This window comes from Balaenoptera musculus, chromosome 4 (assembly GCF_009873245.2).
Source record: "Balaenoptera musculus isolate JJ_BM4_2016_0621 chromosome 4, mBalMus1.pri.v3, whole genome shotgun sequence".
Taxonomy (NCBI): domain Eukaryota; kingdom Metazoa; phylum Chordata; class Mammalia; order Artiodactyla; family Balaenopteridae; genus Balaenoptera; species Balaenoptera musculus.
In genome coordinates, this window is record NC_045788.1 from 9,038,346 (window position 1) to 9,062,003 (window position 23,658).

The 23,658-nt window shown below is 35.0% G+C and overlaps 1 protein-coding gene across 7 annotated transcripts in view; it reads left to right on the plus strand.

Moving 5' to 3' along the window:
- Positions 1 to 23,658, plus strand: part of TBC1D5 (TBC1 domain family member 5) — a 538,946-nt gene that overhangs the window by 36,640 nt on the left and 478,648 nt on the right. For 4 of the 7 annotated variants that reach the window (XM_036849873.1, XM_036849870.1, XM_036849879.1 and 1 more), the window contains exon 2: positions 18,304 to 18,366. The exons of 1 other annotated variant lie outside the window; for it this stretch is intronic. The gene's annotated coding sequence lies outside the window, so the exon portion shown is untranslated. Of the gene's footprint in view, positions 1 to 6,352; positions 6,423 to 8,010; positions 8,145 to 12,482; positions 12,512 to 18,303; positions 18,367 to 23,658 lie in introns of all 7 variants that reach the window. 2 more of the 7 variants (XM_036849871.1, XM_036849872.1) reach the window with 2 other exon arrangements.

Genomic DNA, 23,658 nt, shown 5'->3' on the forward strand with positions numbered 1-23,658 from the left:
CTCCCTCTCTCCTTCCCTTCCTCCCCTCCGATCCATCCCTCCATCCTTCCCTCCCTTCCCTCCCTCCCTCCTTCCTTTCCCTCCCTCCCTCCCTCCCCTCCCTCCCTCCCTCCTTCCCTCCCTTCCTCCCTCCCTCCCTTCCTTCTTTCCTTCCTTCTTTTATTGAAGTATACCTGATATACAATCTTGTGTTAATTTCTGCTGTACAGCAAAGTGATTCAGTTATACATATATACATGCTTTTTTAAAAATATTCTTTTCCATTATGGTTTATCACAGGATATTGAATAAGTTCCCTGTGCTATACAGTAGGACCTTGTTGTTTATCCAGTCTATATTTAATTATATTTGCTAACCCTGGTTTTTCTTTCAGTACTTCAACATCTCATCTGACTGCCTTCTGGCCTCCTTGGTTTCTGATGGGAAATCAGCTTTTTATCTAATTGAGGATTCCCTGTACATGACGAGTCATTTCTCTCATGCTACTTTCAAGCTTCTCTATCTTTGAGTGTCAACAGTTTGATTATAATGGGTCTCTGAGTTTATCCAACTTAGAGTTTATGGAGCATCTTGGATTTGTGGATTCATGGAATTCATCTAATTTGGGAAGATTTTTGACCTGTTTTAAATACTCTTCCTGTCCCTTTTCTTCTCTCTTCTTCCCTTGGGACTCCCCTAATATCTGTGTTGGTCAGCTTGATCGTGTCCCACTAGGTCTCTTAGGCTCTGTTTAATTTCATACTTTTTCTCTTTGCCTCAGACTCAATAGTTTCAAATGTGCTATCTTTAAGTTCACTGATTCTTCTGCCTGCTGAAATTGCTCTTGAGTCACTCTAGTGCGTTTTTTTCATTGCAGTTACTGTGCTTTTCAGCTTCAGAATTTCTGTTTGGTTCCTTTTTATAATTTCTATTTCTTTATTGATACTCTAATTTTGTTGATACATTGTTTTTTTCTTTTTCATGTTTCATGTTTTCTTAAAGCTTTTTGAGCATATTTAAGACGTGTTTTAAAGTCTTTGCCTATTAAGTATGATGTCTGGACTTCCTCAGGGACATTATAGTAAATTTATTTTTTTTCTTTGAATGGGAAATACTTTCCTGTTTCTTTTTATGCCTTGTGATTTTTTTTTTGTTGACACCTAGACATGAGTATTATAATGTGATAACTCTGTAAATCATATTCTCCCCCTTCCTAAGGGTTTGATTTGTTTTTCTGATTGTTGAAGACTGTAATAGTCTATTTGTTTAGTGATTTTCCAAAACCATTTTTGCAAAGACTTTATTCCTTGTCATGTGTAGTCAGTAAATTTTCTGTTCCTTAGCTTGTGTTCAGCTAGTGTTTTGACAGAGATTACCTTAAGTGCCAGGAGCGGAAACAAAAACAGAAACAAAAAAATCCTAAACAAACAAGTAGAAGAACACCTCTCCTAGGCTTTGTACATTGGACCTGTGCTGGGGCAGTCCTTTAACACTTAGCCAGGCTTGCAGGTAGCTTGGTGATCAATCCAAGGTGGATGCTTAGAGTTCTCTCAGGTATTTTTCTGAGCATGCATCTTGCTGTGGGAATGCATATTGTTTTCTAAATTCCTCTCTATACTCCTAATTTGTCAAAAAAGTTCTCTCCAACTTTTGCTCCTGCTCCTAAGTGATCTGTTATATGTTTAGACAGTAATCTTTTGTCCCAGGCGCCTTTAGTTGTTAGCTCTGCTCTGTGTGTTTTCAAATGACCACTGCTTTTCTAGCTTGAGTTCCATGTTAGGTGAAAAAGAGCTGAGCGCCTTGCATCAGTCCTTCAGGCGGCCCCCCAGACAGATTAGAACAGATAAACACACTAATTTGTGAATAACATCTGTTCTGCTCTCCCTAGAACCAGTACCACACTGCAAATATAGATTAAGGCTGCCACTGTGCCACAGAAGGGATGGGGCTAGGGCATGTTAAAGCACCACAGAGCTTTCCTATGGTTTTGAAATTGCCTTTTTCTCAATTCAGTGTTTGTTTGGCTGTTCTCCATAGTTTTAAATTTTTTTTTTTTTTCTTTTTTTCTGGTCGTGCTGCGCGGCTTGCGGGATGTTAGGTCCCTGACCAGGGATGTCCAATTTATTTTTTCTTTTGTTACTTGTGATTTTGGTGTCATAGCTATGTACTCTATATTTAAGGGGCAGGCAGAGAAAAACAAGTGAGTAGGGAAACTAAGAGGTCAGAAAAGAACCAGGAGAGGATTTTCTCAGATAAATCGAGAAGAGAGGTTTAAGTCAAGGGTAGTTAATTGCATCATATACTGCAAAGGGAGTTTAGTGAAGAACGAGAGCTATAGGAGAAGCATAAAAGGTACTATGTCAGCAATGGCTTTTGGCACTGGAAATGGAGAGTGGTGTATATAGCCATTGATAAGCTGGTATCTGCTATCAGAATGACCATTGGGTACTTTATTTACATGTTTCACTTTTGAATGCTGATGACAGGAGTCAGCGAGTTGTGGTGTAGAGTGATGGTGAGGTTTCTTATAGTTGCGCTCTATTATACTCGTCACTGTTTTCCCTTGGTGGTGTAGATGTTTTCTGTGATACGTGCTCAGCGTAGGCCCACCTTGTCTGAGAAGTGATAACTCCATTTCAAGAGTGGGCCTCTGCAGCTGCGTTTGTAAGTGGGACCCTCACATTCCCAATACATTGCTGTTGGGCCCATGGGTGGACCTCTGTGCTAAACTGAGCTAAGGAGTTTTTCAACAATTTGGAATTGTTGGAAGGCAAAGATGCTGGTTGGATTCTGCTGGGCTTTTCTTCTAGAAAGACGTGTAAAACTGGGGCTGGGGCAGCCATGGTTAGCCCATGGCCATAGAGAACCTGGAAGAGGGGACTGGTGTGTGGAGAGCAAAATGAAGCCCACTGCCAGACTGACTCTCACTTTGAGAGACATTGTGATCCCAGGGAGATAGAATAGCTTCAGTTCTTAGCAGTTTTGTACTTCCTGATTTCCAGCCCCCACTTATAGTTCCTGTTCATCAGTTCTGTGAGATACCTTTATTTCTTTTTAATGTGAGTTTTCATGTGGGGCTAAGTACCTTTGTATAGGTTTCTCTTGTTGGCACCCAGAGAACCTTGTCTAAGACAGTGGCACATTGATATGAGAATGTCTACTGAGAAAAGAGAAGGGAGGAAGGAGACAGTTGAGATGAGATGCTTATATAATTTTAACCTGTGATGCTGGGCAGTGACAGAATGGTGATGATTATTTTTAATGTGGATTTGAGTACTTACCTGTGGTTCAGATTTAATTAAGCATGCATTTTACATTGTTTATGTTCCTTGGTACTGGCTTTTTTTTTTTTCCCTTTGGCCACGCCACATGTCTTGTGGGGTCTTAGCTCCTTGACCAGGGATCAAACCTGCGCCCTCGGCTGTGAAAGTGCGGAGTCCTAACCACTGGACTGCCAGGGAATTCCCGGTTCTGGCTTTCTAATTTAAATAACTTGTCTTTGCAAATAATAAAGTAAAAATAATGTAGCATTGCCTGTGAAACTGAACATGCAAGTAACCTGTGACACAGTTCTCCTTCTGGTTATGTTAGAAAACCTCTTGGATGTGTGCACCAGGAGACGTGTTCAAAAATGTTTTGTAGAAGCATCATTTGTAACAGCAGAAACCTGGAAATACTCAGATGTACATTGGTGGTAGAAAGGATGAATAAGTTGTAGCATATTCATACATTGAAGCGTTATATAGTATTGCAAATGAGTGACTTACAGCCACATGCTTGTCTTAGAAACAATATTTAGTGAAAAAATATTTAGTGTTCCTTCATAGAAAAATACACATAGTATGATACTGATTTTAATGAGAGACTTCAAAACAAATTAAAAACTAAACAACATATTGTTTAATTATGCGTAAATAATAGGATAAAAATGTTAAGAAAGAGTAAGTGTATGATTAAAGAAAAATGTAGGATAGTGATTTCCTATGTAGGACGTGGGGCGGAAGGTTGGAATAGGGGAGGAACACACCGGGAGCTTAAAGAAATTGTTAATATTTTATTTCTTAGGTTCAGAGATGAATTTATTATATCCATTTTGTTATTGCGCTTTATAATACGTATTATGTGTATTCTTTTACACATAGCAAATACTTCATAATACAAAGTTAAGAACTTTCATAAATTTGGTATAAAAATACTTTCATTTTTACTTAAAAATAAAACCCACAGGACAAAACTCAGCATTTCTAAAACTGAAATAATCATGTCTTTTAAAAAACATTGTTCTCTCCAGACTTCTCTCTTTATTTGCCTCATGCTACCTTCTCAGACCCCAAATCTTAGGGTTCCTTTTGACTTCTTTATCCTCAGATTAATAATGTTAAGTACTAGTGATATAGTAATAAACAAGGCTTATAAGTATTTTCTGAACAAATAAATGAGTGAAGCAGTCTTTCTCTTTTTCTCTCTCGTAACGTCGTCATTCAACAAGTTCTATCTATTCTTATCAATTATATCTAGGTTAATCTGTGTTTTCTGTTTATAGGGTCTCGAGCTGGATTTCAGGCCCTTATATGCCTGCACTGTCTCCCACCTGACTTTCCTGTCTGTATTCTTCCTTCTACTTAGTTTATCGTTCTTAACTGATACAGGATTAATCTGCCTAAAACATTGATTTGATCATTTTTACGCAGTTCCTTGGAAACTTTAATGATAAAGTGTTGAGGTACATATTCTTTAGCTTGGGCACCAGGCCTCTACAGTTTGGTTTTAACCAAGGCCTATTCTCACTCTTCCTTTTTTGGGGGAACAGATACCTCTCTTACTGGCTGCTAAGCCTTGGGGCGTGGGGATGAGGGGTGGGGAGGTAGCCTGCCTGGATGTTCTTATTCTTCATGCTGTTAGAGCCTTCAGATGCCCTCTAGCTTCAAATATCAAATAGCTGTATTTGGACCACTCTCAGAGAAACACTTGTATTTTGTAGCAATTGTACTAGATTCTTCTTTTTAAAAGTTCAATTAAGATTATTTTGTTTTCTGTCTTTTTGTTTTCTGTCTTTCTGGTATTATTCTTAGGTTTTGGTTTACTTTCTGGTTTTCTAGTCTGGTTTTGCTTGGAATCATTATCAGTGGAATCATTATCATTTTAGTGTGCAGCTGTCTTAGACAAGGTTCTCTGGATGCCGATAATAGAAATCTATATGAGATTGCTTAGCTCTAAGGAGAATTTTTATAAAAAAGCAACAAAGGGTGCATTAAAGACTTGAATGTAAGACCTGAAGAAAACATAGGTGGTAAACTCCTTAACATCAGTCTTGGCAATGATTTTTTGGATTTCACATCAAAAGCAAAGGCAACAAAAGCAAAAATAAACAAGTGGGACTACATCAAACTAGAACGCTTCTGTATAGTGAAGGAAGCCATCAACAAAATGCAAGGGCAACCTACCGAAAGGGAGGAGGTATTTCCAAATCATAATTCTGATAAGGGAATAATATCTAGAATACGTAAAGAATTCCTACAACAACAGCAACAAACAACCCGATTAAAAAATGGGCAGAGGATCTGAATAGACATTTTCCTAGAGAAGACATACAGTTGGCCAACAGGTACATGAAAAGATACTCAGTATCATTAATAATCAGGGAGATGTAAATCAAAACTACAAGGAAATATCACATGAAGTGAAATAAGTCAGACAGAGAAAGACAAATACTGTATGATCTCACTTACATGTGGACTCGTAGGACAGTCTTATAGATACAGAGAACATACTGGTTTTTGCCAGAGGTGAGGGTGGGCAAAATGGGTGAAGGGAGTCAAAAGGGACAAACATCTAGTTATAAAGTAAACAAGTCATGGGGATGTAAATTACAGCATGGCAACTGTAGTTAATAATACCGTATTGCATATTTGAAAGTTGATAAGAGAGTAAATCTTAAAAGTTGTCAACACGAGAAAAAAAATTCTGTAACTTTACAGTGATGATGTTAACTAGACTTGTTGTGTTGATCGTTTCATGGTATATACAAATTTTGAGTCATTATGTTGTACACTTGAAACTAATATATGTCAGTTATACCTCAGTTAAAAAAAAAAAAAAGACAACAAAGGTATCTCATAGAACTGATGAGCAGGAACTACAGTTGATCTTTTCAGGGCGCTGGAAATCAGGAAGTACAAAATCCAGTCTAATTTCTGTGGATTTGGTATGGGATGGGGAGGCTAGAATGTATAGTCCACCATCTTGCTTCATTCTGATTCCAGTTTAAGAATCAATTTGCTCAATAGATTCTTTTACAGATAGGGAGTTTGGTAATAGATATTTTTCCATCATTACTGTCCAAAGTATATCTCTAGCCTAGTTTTATATTTAGAGACCAGCAATTTAGAAGTGCAAGAGTTGTGAACCTTCTATAAGTGATGACATCAATTAAAATACTTCAAGTGAGTTATTTAAAGCTCTTTGTATGATCTTGAAAGTTTGAAGAAATGTGAACCAAGCATCATAATTTTGAAGTAAACTTGGCCTTTTATGGAGAGAAGTGTAACTATTTTTATGTACTCATTGTTTATTTAGTTTATTTGTATAGTTATGGAGAAGATGTATTGACTGCCATTAAGCACTGTTTGTGCTTAATTCACAAAATTATCATCATCATAAAGAACTCCCAACAACTGTTTATTTTGTTTTACCTGATTTTTGTGTATTAAAATATATAGAAATAATTGGGCCTTGAGCAGGAGCATGAAATATTTCTCCTATTTAGACATTTTGTTGCATTGTTTTTTTTTTATTGTTGTAAAAGTATTTGATTATAGTAGTTTAATCTTTTCAGTAACTATCCAAGAAATTGAATTTAGGTGTCTGAGCGATTTTAGGAACTTCACCCATAAAATGTACTTTAAAATATTAACTGAATTCCCTGGCGGTCCAGTGGTTAGGACTCCGTGCTTCCACTGAAGGGGGCATGGATTTGATCCCTGGTCCAGGAACTAAGATCCTGCGTGCCTTGGCACAGCCAAAAAAAAAAAAAAAATATATATATATATATATATATAAAAATCTTAACTAACATTTTCTGAGTAAGTTACACTTAACTATAAAAATTTGAATAAATGTTATTGAAGAGAGAAAATGGATATAATGTCATAGCCAGTATATTCTTTTCAGAACACAAGGATCAATTTGCATATGTGATAAAATATATTGGTAGTAAAACGAAGTGGAGATAGTGCGTGGCCTGTAATTTTTTTTGTAAAGTGTTATAAAAGTAAGTGTCTCAAATACAGTATAATTATAAGTTATAATAACTATTCATGATATCTTTGAATTTAAATTATGTCAATTTAAATACTTAGATTGAAACTGCATTTATAATTATATAGAAGTTCATAATTTTTAGACAAAAAGCATTTACCAAAAATTATTCCAAAGTTTAGAAAACTGAGTAATTTAAATTTAAAAACTTAAAATAACCCATAGTTAATGATTTTTATTTACCTTTGTTAAAGAGGACTTAGATGCAAAAATAATAATCTCTATCTCTTTAAATGTAAATGTCAATCCAATGAAAAGGTGACTGAAAATTAATGACTTTATTTAAAAAAGTGAAGTTCTTAAAATTTTAGATTAGATCTAATTTTTTTGTTAAAGGATTTTATACAAATTATAAGAATAGCTTAATTATAAAAATCTTAAAGATAATTTTAATTCAGAATATTTAATTTAAGATAATTTAAGCTCAAATGTATAATTATGAAGTTATGACTCCTAACTATATAGAATTTGAAATAAGTCATATAACCTTTCTAGATATTTTTCATAATTAGGTGAAAACAAGGCATGAACTATCTCCATTTGATTTTCTTGTTAATACTTGCAATTTATTTCTAGAGTTATTCCTTAATTGCTGAAAAAAAGTTGTCTGTCACATGGTTACCCATTATTTTTCTACAGTATAATATGTAATGAATTTTAAGGATGCATATTCAAGAAATAAATGTTGGTTAAAAAGTTTTTTTTATTATGTAGGTTTTAGGTGTACAGCATTGTACTTCAACATCTGTATACACCACAAAGTGGTCACTACTGCAAGTCTGGATTACCATCCATCACCATCTGTTTGACTCTCTTCATTTGTTTTGCTCACCCCCAACCGCCTTCTGGTAACCACTCATCTTGGTATCTATGAGTTTGTTGTTTTATTTTGTTTGTTAACTTTTTTTTTTTAAGATTCCATATATGAGTAAAATCATACAGTATTTGTCTTTTTCCCTCTGACTTAGTTCACTTAGCACAATACTCTTAATGTCCATCCATGTTGTCTCAAATGGCAGGATTTCATTCTTTTTTATGACTGAGTAGTATTCCCATGTGTTTGTGTTTGTGTGTGTGTGTGTGTGTGTGTGTGTGTGACGTCTTCTTTATCCATTCATCTGTAGATGGATATTTAGGTTGTTTTCATATCTTGGCTGTTGTAAAAAATGCTGCAGTGAACATAGGGGTGCACATATCTTTCTGAATTAGTGTTTTCTTGTTCTTCAGATAAATACCCAGAAAAGGAATAGCTGGCTCATATGGTAGTTCTATTCTTAATTTTTTGAGGAAACTACATACTGTTTTCCATAGTGGCTGCACCAATTTATAGTCCCACAAACAGTGTCTGAGGGTTTCCTTTTCTCCATATCCTCTCCAACATTTATTATTTTTTTGATAATAGCCATTGTAACAGATGTGAGGTGATAGCTCATTGAGCTTTTGGTTTGCGTTTCTCTAATAATCAGTGATGTTGAACCTTTTCCCATACCTTTTGGCCATCTATATGTCTTCTTTAGAAAAATGTCTATTCAGATCCTTTGCCCGTTATTTAATCGGGTTGTTTGTTTTTTTCTGTTTTTGCTTTTTGTTTTTTTGGCCTTGCCACACAGCGTGTGGCATCTTAATCTCCCGACCAGGGATCAAACCTGTGCCCCCCGCAGTGGAAGCTCAGAATCCTAACCACTGGACCGCCAGGAGATTCCCCAGGTTGTTTGTTTTTGTTGTATGAGTTCTTTATATATTTTAGATATTATCTCCTTATCAGAAATATGATTTGGAAATATCTCCTCCCATTCGATAGGTTGCCTTTTCGTTTTTATGATGGTTTCCTTCACTGTGCAGAAGCTTTTTAGTTTGATATAATCCAAAAAGCTTTAAAAGAGTGGCTTACTAATAGTGTATGTGTGTTTGTGTGTGTGTGTGTGTGTGTGTAAAGGTAGAGTTGATTCTTTGGTGGATTCAGTGTTTATGGAAAATAGTAGCTGATTAAACCTAGAAACTTATTAGAATTAGCTTTCCTTCAGATATAAAATATGCGCTCCTCTAACAAAGATATGAGCTTCTGGTTTGAGCAGAAGGGTAAGATCCTTTGTCCCCTTTGTAGTGCTGGATATGTGAAGAAGTAGTGTAAACATGGTGCGTTCTTTTCAAGTTGAATTTTAGTGGGATATTGTGTAATGGGAAAGAATTAACACAATTATTTAAAAATACTCAGTGCCAAAGGAAATTAATGGTTATTGTTAACAATTTTGGGTTCCATTCCCAGACCTCCATTGGGAGGTCTTTTCTATTAGGGTACTTATTAGGGGGATTTCAGTGGGAAAATTTGTGATTCTGTGACTTTGGATGTTAATCTCTAGGTATCAGTTATTTCAGTCATTAGCGTTTCCCTGCAGTAAGCTCAAGTCCTCTTTTGACAGATATAGAAGTAAATTGCTAGCCTTTATTTCCTCCCAATTTTAGCTATTTGCAAATGTTTATGATAATGAATTTTGGCTTTGTGACTTGTTTTTATGGATGAAATAAAAAATCTTTGTAGTTTGCCTTTACTTAAAAATATATTCTTAAAGAAAGTGCGTTAATTTTTAGTGTTATCTTACTTGAAAATTTGCTTACTTACTCACTTTCATGTTTTAAGAAGAGATCAGGAAGTACCAATGAAAAGCTTACAATTATGGGAACATTTTCTATACACGGATGTGTGTATGTATGTAGGTATGTTTTTAAAACCTGCTTTTTTTCTCTCCACAAAGAAGACTTGAAGCAGCTAAGGAGAATACAAACAAATGTGGTTATGAATAACTTTAAATAAAAACTCAAAAGTCACTGTGGGATATTTAATTTTTCTTCTTCTTTATATTGGAACGGATTGGTGGTTGGTTAAACTTGGTGTGAGCTGTCAAAATTTTAAATTATAAGGCTAAATATTCTCACAGCCTGATGTTTGTGTCTGGCTGAAATAATGCATTTAAAAAAATAAACTTCACTGTAAATTTCCAGCTTAAATCCATTTTTATTGTAAATTACCAAGTTAAAATATTGTGTGTCTTTTATCTGCTCATGCATTAACTTTGAATCAATATAGCTGTGGAATAGTTTGGGGAAGAATTTCTTTTTTTCTAAAGGATGGTCCAGAGATATTCTTTCAAATTTAAGGTCAGCAGACATAGTGAATGAGGATGGGCAGGAGGATGTTTGTTTTTTAAATTTATTTATTAATTTATATTTTTGGCTGCGTTGGGTCTTCGTTGCTGTGCGTGGGCTTTCTCTAGTTGAGGCGAGTGGGGGCCACTCTGTTGCGGTGCGCGGACTTCTCATTATGGTGGCTTCCCTTGTTGTGGAGCATGAGCTGTAGGCACGTGGGCTTCAGTAGTTGTGGTGCGCGGGCTCAGCAGTTGTGGTGCACGGGCTCTAGAGCGCAGATTCAGTAGTTGTGGCGCACGGGCTTAGTTGCTCCGCGGCATGTGGGATCTTCCCGGACCAGGGCTCGAACCCGTGTCCCCTGCATTCGCAGGCGGATTCTTAACCACTGCGCCACCAGGGAAGCCCCCGGGGAAGAATTTCTTATTTGGACCTTGCCCCTGAGATTATCAAAATGGCTTGAGCTTTTGATTCTTCATGGTTAAGTATGGATGACAACTTTTGCCTTGCTCAGCCTTTACTTACTTTTACCTGATCAAGTTTTAATCACTCAGCCCAGTTTTTTTCTATTTAAGTTCTTTTCCCATAGGCCATAGCGGTAGCACCATATGAGTGTTATTCAGATCCAATAAGCAGTTAAATATCTTGCTAAATTGTTTGAATTTGGTGGCACTGAATCAAATAGGTTAATATATCATTTCATTTAGTTTATTTGCTATGTATGCCTAATGATTGTCCTTTCAGTTTCATGTGATGGGAACTGATGGTAAGAGGCAGCTGTTGATTGGATTTTGGGTATCTTTTTATATTGTTGCATTCAATTTACATATTTTTTCTTGTATATTTTTGATGCTGTTCACCATGTTCTTTCACTTTCTAAGTTTTTAGCCATTATTATATCTGTTCTGTAAAACCCGTAAGGGTATTGTGATGCTTCAAATAGATGTGTGTCAAATATTTGAAAAGTGACCAAATGTTTATACAGATGTTAGTTATGATTCTTTCTCAGGAGGTGTGATGCCATAATTTCTGTTTTGCCAAGTAGGTGTGAATTTATATTTGATTCCTGCTAGATGTCTGAGCAGGGTCTTTTTTTTTTTTTAAAGAAATTCACGTTCTTTTATTTATTTATTTATTATTTATTTATGACTGTGTTGGGTCTTCGTTTCTGTGCGAGGGCTTTCTCTAGTTTTGGCAAGTGGGGACCACTCTTCATAGCGGTGCGCGGGCCTCTCACCATCGCGGCCTCTCTTGTTGCGGAGCACAGGCTCCAGACGCGCCGGCTCAGTAATTGTGGCTCACGGGCCCAGTTGCTCCGTGGCATGTGGGATCTTCCCAGACCAGGGCTCGAACCCGTGTCCCCTGCATTAGCAGGCAGATTCTCAACCACTGGGCCACCAGGGAAGCCCCTGAGCAGGGTCTTTTAAATGAACTGCATTTAGAAATAAAAGAATCTGTCGTGATTAGACGATTTAATAGGTAAAGTATGCTGAAGTATTATGTAGCTCACTTCCCATTGAAAGGAACAGTTAATGGAATTGGAATCCTGTTCATTTCAATACAATTGAAAAATATTCAGTCTCTGCTAATAAAAGTTTGGGATTTTTTTTCATAAAGTTACACATTAAAAATAACTAATAAACTAGATACAATTTGGGCAGTATGGACAGTGTTTCCACTGAGAGGAAATCACTAGCTCTTGAAACTTGGTCTCTAACTTTCTTTACTAAGTCCATTTGTCTCTATTTTTGTTTATTTAGAGTACATCTAGAGCTTGAGTTCTTAGATTTTTAAAAAAATGATAGAAAATGCTGGTTTGGAATTGTGTTGCAGTGATTGTGGTGGGTATAGCCTCTACACTGATAAGGAGTTATCCAGGTGTTTACCTGTATCTTTACTTTCTGGTTTTTTTTCTTGCATCTTGGATTGTCCATCTGCATCTTCATTTAGTATGGAAAATTTTCAGCCATCATCTGTTTGAATATCATCTATACTCTCTTTTGTCTTTTATATTCTTTTCTAATTTCGATCTGTTTGTGCTTTAGATTGTTGCTGCTCAAAGTGTGGTCCTCAGGTCAGTACTGGTCTGCAAACTGATGTTATTGGTCTGTAATGAGCCAAGACAAATTCAAAGTAAACATTCAGGAGCTTTTAATAGCAACTTGATATTATCATGACATCTAAGCACATGATTTTTCAAAAAGAAATTCACGTTTACTGTATTTTATAGAAGTTTTTGTCTGCAGTAGATCGGCCATTTAAAAAATGGTCCTTCATCACCGATAGTTTCAAAAGTATGTATTTTGTTAGACCTTCTTATTCTATTCTTTGTATCTCTTAACTGCTCTTACATATTTTATTTTCTTTCTTTGTCTTTCTGAACTGCATTTTAGATAGGTTTTAAAAGTCTTTCCATTTACTAATTCTCTGTTTGTACTGACTCTACTGTTTAAACTTTTACACTGAATTAAAAATGTTACCTATGTTTTTTATTTCTTGAAGTTTTATTTAATTCACACACATATTTTAAGCGTTTCTATTACTTGAAACGTCCTTATTGTATAATCTTTCCAATAATTGAAATATGTGTACTCTAATTCTGCCATCTCTTGTTTATGTTGGCCCTCATTCATTGTGTCTGTTTTGTGATTTTTTTTTTTTTAATTGAGTAGAGTTTTTTGGAAAGTTGTTGGATTCTTTGAGGCCTGGATTGAAGTTATTTTCTTTCCCTGAGAATTTACCTATGCTTCCCCCAGGTGACTAGGGATACTGACAGTTTAAGAGCACTTCAAATAGACCTTCACATGAGATTTATTGGATTGTGCAAGTAGTGTGAATTTAGTCTGAGAACCTTTGTGAAGTTTCCCCTTTGTGATTACAGTGTCAAGAGAATTGATAAAACATGCTTGAAATGACAAAATTATAGAGATGGCACATAGATTAGTGGTTGCCAGGGCTTAGGGATGGTGCTTTTGATAGACTTTTTAGGGTCCATCTCCTGAGCCTCGTGTAGCCATTAAGATGTAAGATCAGTTTCAGCAGTTTTAGGTACATACTCTCAGAATGAAAGCTGGTTTCCTAGGTTTGCTTATTCTACTTTCATTGTGTTTACAGCTTATGTGGATACGGTACTTTCTTGCTAGTTAAGCAATTCATTAAAACAGATTTTCCCACTAACTTTAAAAAGTTGTATCTAGTAGTATCAAGGTATCTAGTCTGCCATACTGCTGGAAATCAGTGTCCCCATCTGTCTACAGTTTAGTCTTATGAAGTATGTTGCTATTTTTGCCTGTGCTCTCTTGTATTTTTGTTAAACTATTTTATCTCTTTGGTCCATCAGACTTCTTGTACAGACCCATTACAATCTATACCCAGTTATGTTTTCTCCTTGGTTTCCCACTGTGCCTTCACTGGTGATATTATGGTTTATTAAAGACATCGTGTGTTGTAGCTGCCATTCTTTCACTCGTGTCATTCTGTCCTGTTTAAATGCTCTCTCTTCTTCTGACTTCAGCTGCTGCTTCTAGCACTGTTGACATTTTGGGCTGGATAATTCATTTTTGTGGAGGGCTGTCTTGTGCATTGTAGGATGTTAGCAGCTTCCCTGGTCTCTACTCACCAGGTACAAATAGTACCTCCAATTTTCTAACAGTTAAAAGTGTTTCCAGATGTTGCCAAATGTCCTTTGGGGGCACCATCTCCCGTGGTTGAGAACCACTGTTCTAGCTCTGTATGAACTTGGCCTCAGTTGAAGAGCCTTCTCTGATGATTCCTGCCTGTGGCTTTTACCTTCTGGATTTTCTGTAGTACATACTGTCTGGATTGTACACTTGTCCCTATTACATTTGGCTGTGAATTTCTTTCTCTGTCTCCCTCCCCGCCCTCTGTGTTTGTGTGTATGTGTGTGTGTGTTTGTGTATTTGTGTCTGTGTCTTTCTTATTTCCCTCAAGTTCTAGAGGGTGGGGACCATGTATTTTACCTTTTTATTTGTTTGCAATTTTGGTCAACCCCATATACTTGTTAGTAGTTTTAAATATATCAATTTCTTGCTTTTTCCTTATTTTTTCATTTTTTTATATGGTAGTAATGGGGGTTTAGGAAATTGAATCATTCTAGAAAATGTGGAGAACTTTGAGGCATTCTAAATTGAGACTTTACTAATGGTAATGTTGAGACTTGCAGATAATAGAATTAATACCAATTTAACAATAGTGTGTATACTCAGTAATAACCCTGGAAAATTCAAGACAATGCAAGATAGTTACAAAGATATAAGAAAGATGTAATTTCTGTTAGATAGATCCATTATATAAGTAACCAGAAAAATGTGCAGTAGAGCAGCATTAAGAAAAATAGACTCAGAAATATAGAAAATGGAAGGATTTGTAGAAGCATGAAGTACGAATGATTAGTTCTACAGAATGAGATGAGCAAAGTAATCAATATGTCAGGGTAAATTGTTAGGAATGATGGATGTAGCATCTGGTTAGGAGTGAGTTGTGTAAAGCTGATAAATGTGATATGTGAATGTTAGTAAGTTGAAAACAAGTTGGGCATAGAGAGGTTAGCTTCTTACTATCAACTCAGGAGGAACATGTATATTTTGCCCCAGTTGGGAAAGATACAGCTCAGCTATAGATCCCCCCCTCCCCCGCTTTTTAAATTATCTCCAAGTTCCAAGTAACAAAATAAATTAAAGCTTGAATCTAATTACCTTTATAAGGTGCTTTTCCTCATCTAGGCCAAAATCTTCATGAAAAAAATCATAAGCATAATATGTTTCCATTGTAGAAGAATTAGAAAGCAATGAAAGGTATGGGGAAAATGAAAGTTGCTTCCCAAAGCCTAAACCACTATTATCATTTAATTCTGTTCTCTTGATTTTTATATGGTCTCAGTTTCTCTCTAGATATAGATATAAAATGTGCCTGTATATAGATATCAGTGTATACTGTGTGTATATGTGTATGTTTGTAAGTATGTATATTTATTTAAAATAGGGATTATTTTATATGAAATGTGTTATAACCTATTCTTTTTCATATAATATTATGAACATTCTTCCATATCTGTAAAAATTTTTTGAAGTGATATTTAGTGTCTACATAACATTCTGTTCTGAGATTATCCCCAAATTTGTTTAACCATACACCTATTGTTAAACATTTCGATTTTCTTATACACACACATATACACATGAACATACATATACACATAGTTTTTTTTTCCAGGTCTGTTTTTTTTTTAAATTTTTTTATTGGAGTATAATTGCTTTACGATGTTGTGTTAGTTTCTGCTGTGCAATGAAGTGAATCAGCTATATGTATAGATATATATATTCCCTCCCTCTTGGACCTCCCTCCCACCCCCACCCCATCCCACCCATCTAGGTCGTCCCAGAGCACTGAGCTGAGCTTCCTGTGCTTTATAGCACGTTCCCACTAGCTGTCTATTTTACGCATGGTAGTGTATGTATGTCAATCCTAATCTCTCAGTGAACCACTGTAATGGAAATTTTGAGTACATCTCCCATTTTCTTTGAAGAGTTGTTACCTCCACCATAGTCTGCCTCTCATAATTCGCTCCACAAAATCGTTCTCCCTGTCTTCCTTAATAAAAAGAATCCCAATTTTATATGTGGGCAGTATTACCAAATTTGGAGACTGTGTTTCCTATCCCCTCAAGTGGTTAGGTGTGGCCAAAGGACTAGGTTATGGTTGCTAAGCTGTAAGCTGAAATATGAGCATTAGAAGAGAGTGAGATGGGCCTTTCTTCCCCTTCCTTCTTGCTGCTCCCCATAGCCTTCTTGGAGTGTGAGGTGACTTTTAATAGAACAGTATATGGTAGAGCAAAAAGATGGAAGGAACTTGGATTCCTAATATTTGGAGTGGCCACATCAGCCTTTGATTGTCTACTTCTAGACATTTACATGGGAGAAATTCTCTTCCTTTGATTTTTTCCTCTCAAGTCATTATATTATAATTATTAAAAAATTTTTTTGTCTTGGGAAGGATATGACCTAACCCTAGCTGATAAAGGATGCCATTGTTTGATGCTCTGTGCAGTAATGTGATGGGTCCAATATAAGGAAACATGCATTGTGTCGTGGTAGATTCTAGATCCATGTTGAAAACCAAAATCTACTTTGAGACTGGAGAGAGATTAATTGGTATTGAAAGGGAAATACTTGATACGTATATTCTGGAGTTCTTTGATAATTATATTGCCGAATTTTGTTCTCAAATGATTTTAATAATTATCACAGATATTTCAGAAAACGTATGATAGCTTTTAGGCAAAAAAAATCACTAACTATTGAAGATTATTAATTGTAGTGTATCAAAATAATCTCTTAAAGCCCTATGAATTTGTAATATTTATTAGATATCTTGGCTAGTCATTTAGGCAGAGTTAGCTCATAAATGTGACTTTTAATGCTCTCATTAACTTTATTGGAAGAATTTTGACAAATGAAATTAAAAAATTTTTTTATTTATAACTTTAGATGTATTTTGGGGGGTATTGATTCTAAGACAGTTATTCATAACTTTAGTGAAAGAAGTGAAGGATACACATTTAAAAAGTTACTAGACTATTTTTTGAGAAGTTTTAGGTTTGTAGAAAAATTGAGCAGAAAGTACAAAGAGTTCCCATATACCCGTTCTCCACAGTATACACATTTTTATGCAGGGTGTTCCACACACATAAAAAAAGACTTTATATCCCTGAACCAAATGTGTATTATTTTATAACAGGAAAACTGCACAGCCCTGAAAGACCTTTTACGCTAACCCAGAGTTTCCCACCCTCAGCAGTATTAACATTCTAGGGCAGATGATCATTTGGTTGTGGGAGACTATCCTGTGCATTGTAGGATCTTTAGCAGCATCCCTGATCTCTACCCACTAGATGCCAGTAATACTCTCTGGTTGTGACAACCAAAAATGTTTCCAGACATTGCCAAGTGTCCCTTGGGAGGCAAATCACCCCCCCCCCCCAGTTGAAAACCATTGCTCTAACCAATTTTCGAAGCTTTAGGATTTGCTGTATTTTTAAGGTGGGCTCAAATTGAAGGAGTCTGTAGTTCAGTGACCCTTCACGTGAAGTCGTGTAGAAAAAGTTACAATCTTCCTGCCCCTTGGGGACCGCAGGCAGCATACAGACTCTTGCTGAGCCTCATTTTCCTTGATTGTGAAATAGGTAAAATATTACCTAAGTTGCTTTGAGAATTCATTGAGCTAGATTATAAAAATATTTTAATTTTAGTTTCCTTCTCTTCAGATGTTGTGCTATATACTGTTTGGATTTATTCCCTTGAAAGTGTCAAACACTCATTACAAAGTTCTTATTTCTGTGGGAAAGGCTATCACAGTTTAGGATCTGCTATTTGTGGACTTCAAGAGTACTATACTGTGGGTGGATAAAAACCTGAAGTAAATAAATGTTAAATGAAGACTGATTTATGAGGTCAGCTGTGTTTTGTGTCTTTGTGGTGTTCCCATTAGGTTGTCACTGCATTCACATTGTAACAGTTAAGTGATCTCCTGTGTTCTTTCAAGGACTGTGAGCTTCTCAAATTGTTGATGGCATTAGGTGTCAGCCAGTCGCTTTGACCTTCGAAGTTTTTGTCTTCACATCTGAAATCCCTCCAATTGTAACAGCCTGTGTGTCAGCTCCATTAGAGGAAGCCAGGCCTCTATCAGCTTGTGCTTATTAGTCCACTTAAGACTTCTAAAAACTTGACAGAGTTCACAATAACCTCCACTTCCCATTGCTACTTTGTAGAGTTATAAAGCATTGTTCACCAGTGAATGAAATGCTGTCTATAATAATTAAGGTTATTCTAACTGTTCTACCCCTTGCAGAAAATTTCCAGAGACTTGGTGAAGATAGGAAAGCTATCAGAAAGACTATAGCACTATTGTACTGTAAGTATTGCTTTGAAAAAGAACTGTAAATTAACAATATTTTAAGTATCCAGTTGTTTGGGGGAAAATATGTTGGGCAGAGTTATTATATGTAAAATATAGAAGAGGATCTATTATAATCATGTTAATAATTTATAAGAACTAATCCTATGCAGTCTTTTAAAAATTGAAAATGTGTTCTTATGTACTGAGATGAGGATTTTACAAATAGCATTGAAAAATATTTCTAATTCTAACAAGGATTGATCTAGTTTATGTACATTTGCTTATTTAAAACTATCAGAATCCAAAGAATCATTGTAGTTTTGTAGGTTTGTGATTTGTTTGGGTGACTTATTGTTTAGGTTATTTTGCAGAATTATTTATTTGCTGATTTATTTATGTATTTCATTATTTATTTATTTGATTATTTAGTAAATTATTTATCTGATGAATTATTAATACATCTTCATGACATGCTTTAAATTATTTATAACTTAATTTTGAGTTTATTGCTTTTAGATGCTGCATTGTTACTGACTAGTTTTGATTTTTTTCTTTGTGGTTCTTTAAAATTAAAGTATTAGCTCTAAGGCAAAAGTATATTCATTGCAATGCCCAGGGATTTTTTTTTTAAAGTAACTTATGGTAGTGATAAAATTTCAGTTATGCTTTGTTTAGCTCTAAGTTTACCTGTTTAGGGTTACCTGTGATACAATATTTGTTTGTTGTGTGCATACTTATTGTAGAGTCACTTACAAATTAATTATATAGCCTATAGCCTGTAAACTGAGACAGAACATATAAACCTCAGTCCACATTATCCTTGGTATCTCTAAAGGGCAGGTCGGTATTTCTTACTTGCTATAGAATAGATAATGGAGTCTTAGTTATTTTATTTTAGTGTCAAAGCTATTTTACTACTGGAATATTTTTAGGAAAGCTCAGAGAAATGAAGTCCAACTTAGATTTGGATTGCTGAGATATAAATTTGACTGATGTAGCCCTTTGTTTTTTTAAATACCTGTTACATGTGTATTTGGAAAACAGCATGATATTTATATAGATTTTTATATCAGTCTTAGTGACATACTTATTTTATACCATATCTCTTATGGAAAGTTTTATACCACTTTATTTTAATGAGCTAAAAATGTACAAGGGTCTTTTATAAATGCCAGCTATAATTTCTCTGTCTTTACCTAATAATTCTCTTACGTGAAGTTTCTATTTTTAACCAAATAAAGTATTTCTTCTTAGTTCTGACTCTGTTTCGTAAGGTAGCACAAGTTATTAGTGTTCCCGTTTTGAATGGGTTTAATGAATAAGTTAAAGTAATTGGGTTAAAGGGTATCATGTGTACAACATAGTGTTTCTCCTGTGTTTGCTTGCAGTGAATTACTGTGTACTTCACAGTTTTAACATTTCAGAGAGAAGCAACATTGTACATTTCAACTTGAACTATATGCTGTTGAAATATAGGGAAAATGACCTCTGTAGACAGGTTTCACTATAGAATTTTAAACTGTGCATATGTAAACCCAAATTTCTTATTTTGAAATATTGACTGTATGAGTGTTTAATTGGGATATTGCTTTAGTATCTTCATATGCTTGCCTTAAAGGAAGCGGTTTCATTTGATTTATATACGTGGATTTAAAAATGTGTTTATTGTACATATCTGTGACTCTTCTGTTCTCTAGATGAACAACCACAGATGTTGTTAGATATGGAATTTTATTTTAAAGTGTGCTTCAGGATGCCACTGTGGACTTCTTTCAGAGAAAAAAGCTGCCTTCTCCAATGTTGAATAAGATCTCCTATACTAGTTGTGTAATATACCCAGCCCACACTATAACATGTAGCTGTGTCATCCAAGTGATCTTTAATTGGAAGATACAGATACACATATGTGCACACACACACATGCACACATATGTGAAATTGTCTCCTGAATAATTTCTTAGGACTTGTTTTTGAAAAGAGATGTTGATGGAGATTGTCATAATAGTAGCTAGCATTTACTGAGCACTTACTATGTGCAGGCACAGTGCTCACATCATCTTTTACATGGATTATTTGTTACTCTTTCCAGTGAGAGAAGTACAGTTATTATCTTCATTTTATGAATGAGGAAACAGAGACTTAGTAACTTGCTCATTGCCACACAGCTGACAGTAAGTGATGGCGCTGGAATTGGGACTCATTTAGTCTGACTCCCAAATGTCCTTCTTAGCCCATTACAATTCTGTAATGTAGCTTTATTGTTGTTTTAATGTAGTTTTATGTAGTTTTATTTGTTGTATTACATTACAAATCTGTAATGTAATTATGCTACATTACAATTCTGTAATGTAGCGTAATGTAGTTTTTCACCTGAGTTGTTTTCATTTGTTTGTTTTTAGAGACTGTAGTTATTTATATCTCTGATAGACTTAACTTGCTAAGTATATTCAGTTTGTGTTTCATTTGGTCATCTTTTTTAAACAGTAGGCAGTACTTGAGCTTCTTGAATTTTCTGATTTGATTCTTCTTATAATCCTGTATAGTGGATCCGAATTAAATACAGAAGAAGAATTTGTGCCTCAGGGAGATTGAATGTTTGCCTGGTGGATGTCTAACGCTCAGATCACTTCTTTTGACTCTTAAGCCCAAGGCCATTTCCAGGGCTCTGTTAGGTCAAATCTTGGGTGATGTTGGTGTGAGTGCTATAAATAATTGCATCTGTATGAATGCCAGGACAATAGGCATAAACTAGTACCATCCTGGGCAAATTGGGACCTCTGGTCACCCTAGTAACATCTCAGATTCCTTTTGAGTAGTCCCTAACAGTGTATATAATGCATATTTAAGAGCAATCTTAATTCACATGCAATATTTAAAAAAATATTTTATGATAAAACAAACTTCTTTTATGGCCAGTATTTATGTGTTTTTGTTAGCCAACCTAGGCAGCTTGTGTTTATGACTTTTATAAAGTGTGACTCTGATGTTTTACAGCTTTTGGAACCTATTTTCAAGGTGAAAATAAAGAGGAGGTATTACTATTGGGAACAGAAAGATGAGTATGGCAAAGTTGGTCATAATATAGTATATAGTTGTAAAATTTTTCTTTGTATCATACATTACAGGATTTTTAATACTTGTTTTGCTTTGTAAATCTTCTGATAAATGGTATATTTGACATTGTACGGAAAACTAATTCTATTTGTTACACCTTCAGAATTTATAATTTTATGTTAGATGATCCAGTAGTTTTTTTTTTTTTTTCCTTAAAAAATCATGTTACATGTCATTTATATTAAGTTGGCAGTTTTCCAAAGCATTTTTGAAAACAACTGTTTTTCCTTGGTGAAATTCTGTGTGGGAAAATAGGAATCTGTAGAAGAGAGTTGCTTAAAGGTTTTTGGTTTTTGTATAGTTTTCTTTTTAATTCCTTCTTGACATGTATTTAATAAAGTCACAATTAGGTATTAAATTTCAATTTCAAGTTTTTTTTTGCATTTAGAGAATAGATGACTTGTTAAGTTGAACTAGGTAATCTGGCATATTTGTATTTGAATGTACATTAAAAAGAAAAATTCTTATGCACTAGTTCTTATTCATACGTATGTATAATATCAGCACTCTTTTTTTTCAGCAAGGCCTGTTAGGCCTTGTAACACAGGTAAGGGCTTCCGTATATTTTGCCTCGAGTTTGTCACAGTATATGAAGCACTTGGCGAAATACTACTATAATTGTAAGAGTAATAACATAGCTTATGTGTTGGCTCTGAGAGTACCTCCTTTATAATTATGACAAGTAAAAGTACAGCCAAAGGTCACGTTAAGCACAGAATTTCTTTCACACCTCATCCGTTTTGTGGATAGTCTGTGAAGTAGTTTGCATCCTGCACTGATATTTTAAGACAGCAACCTAAGGTTGTTCCCATGTAAGTGTTTGAAATATCTTTCCCCTACCTCCCGTGTGGTTGCAAAACTTGGCATGAACATGTATTTGAATCCTGCACTAATTAAATAGAACCTTATTAAATTTAGAGTTTGCAGAGTAAAAAAGGGGACTCTTGTACTGCATGGATTTCCTAGGGCACTAGATAATACTGACACATAACAGTCTTTAATAATACTGAATCCTGTCCTGACTAAATGCAGTGTCTTAGTGTTGACCACCTTAGTATTGGTGCTGCTCAATGAAACACTAAACCCAAACCACACAGCAACAACAAACACAGAAAATAAAATCACACAAATGAAATTATAGAAGCATGGCATGCCTATACATGTACAATCTATTGATTAGATTCTATTTTTGACTTTAATTCAGCTAAGTAAAAGTTGGAGTATTGAAAAGGTCATATATAGGAAAGCTTTCTATTAAAAAACATATAAAGAGAATATACATCTGTTCTAGAGTGGTTAACAAATCTCTTTAAGTTAGCCTCAGTACACAATACCAAAAAATATAGGCTGAAGAAAGAATGTTTGGAAGAGGATAAAATTGCAAGTTATAATTTTTAGTGTAATTGATAAAAGTGTTTCTTTCTGTTTTTGAAACACGTTTTTTCATATAGTTCCGCACCATAGCATGCTTCTTTCTGTAAGACTTCTAGAGTATGATTTCCAAACAAGGGTGGTAAAGCCCTATGAGGGGAATTTGGGAAATTAAGGAGGAGTACTTTAGCTGGTCACAATAATTATAGGAGTGTTTCTGGCATTTGATGGGTGGGGATCAGGGATGCTAGGTTTCCTGCAATGCATGGGACAGTCTCAGACTACAGAAAATTGTCCTGAGAACCACATAACTTTTGAATGTCTGCTTGCTTAAACTCTCTTCAAAGATAAAGCGATAATACTTCAGTATGTAATATTACTGACAGTTGTTTGTAAGATGTTACATGAGCAATCTGATACTTTAGGGGAAGTTTGTGTTGAGGGGAATCTTAAGTAGAATAAAGAAATACTCTCAAAGTTGTATTTACTTCACACATTCTTTCCACTTCCTGATTTATAGCATTTCTAACTAGGTATTTAGGTGAGAAGTTTTCAGTTCAGCAATGCAGTTTACTGGAAGCTCTGTTATACTGGTTGCAAATATGTAACAGGATATTTAAGACTCTTTTAATAACAAACTAAATTTTAAATTAATGGATCTAAATTAAATTAATTGAATTTTATTACTTAATAAGCATTGTTTAAGATATTTCATTATTGCCATCCTAAATATTAAAATTTTGTTTTTAGAATGATAAATGCATTGTTAAAAATATATTTTAAAATGATTTATTTTTATGTTATACTTTTATGTTGTACTGC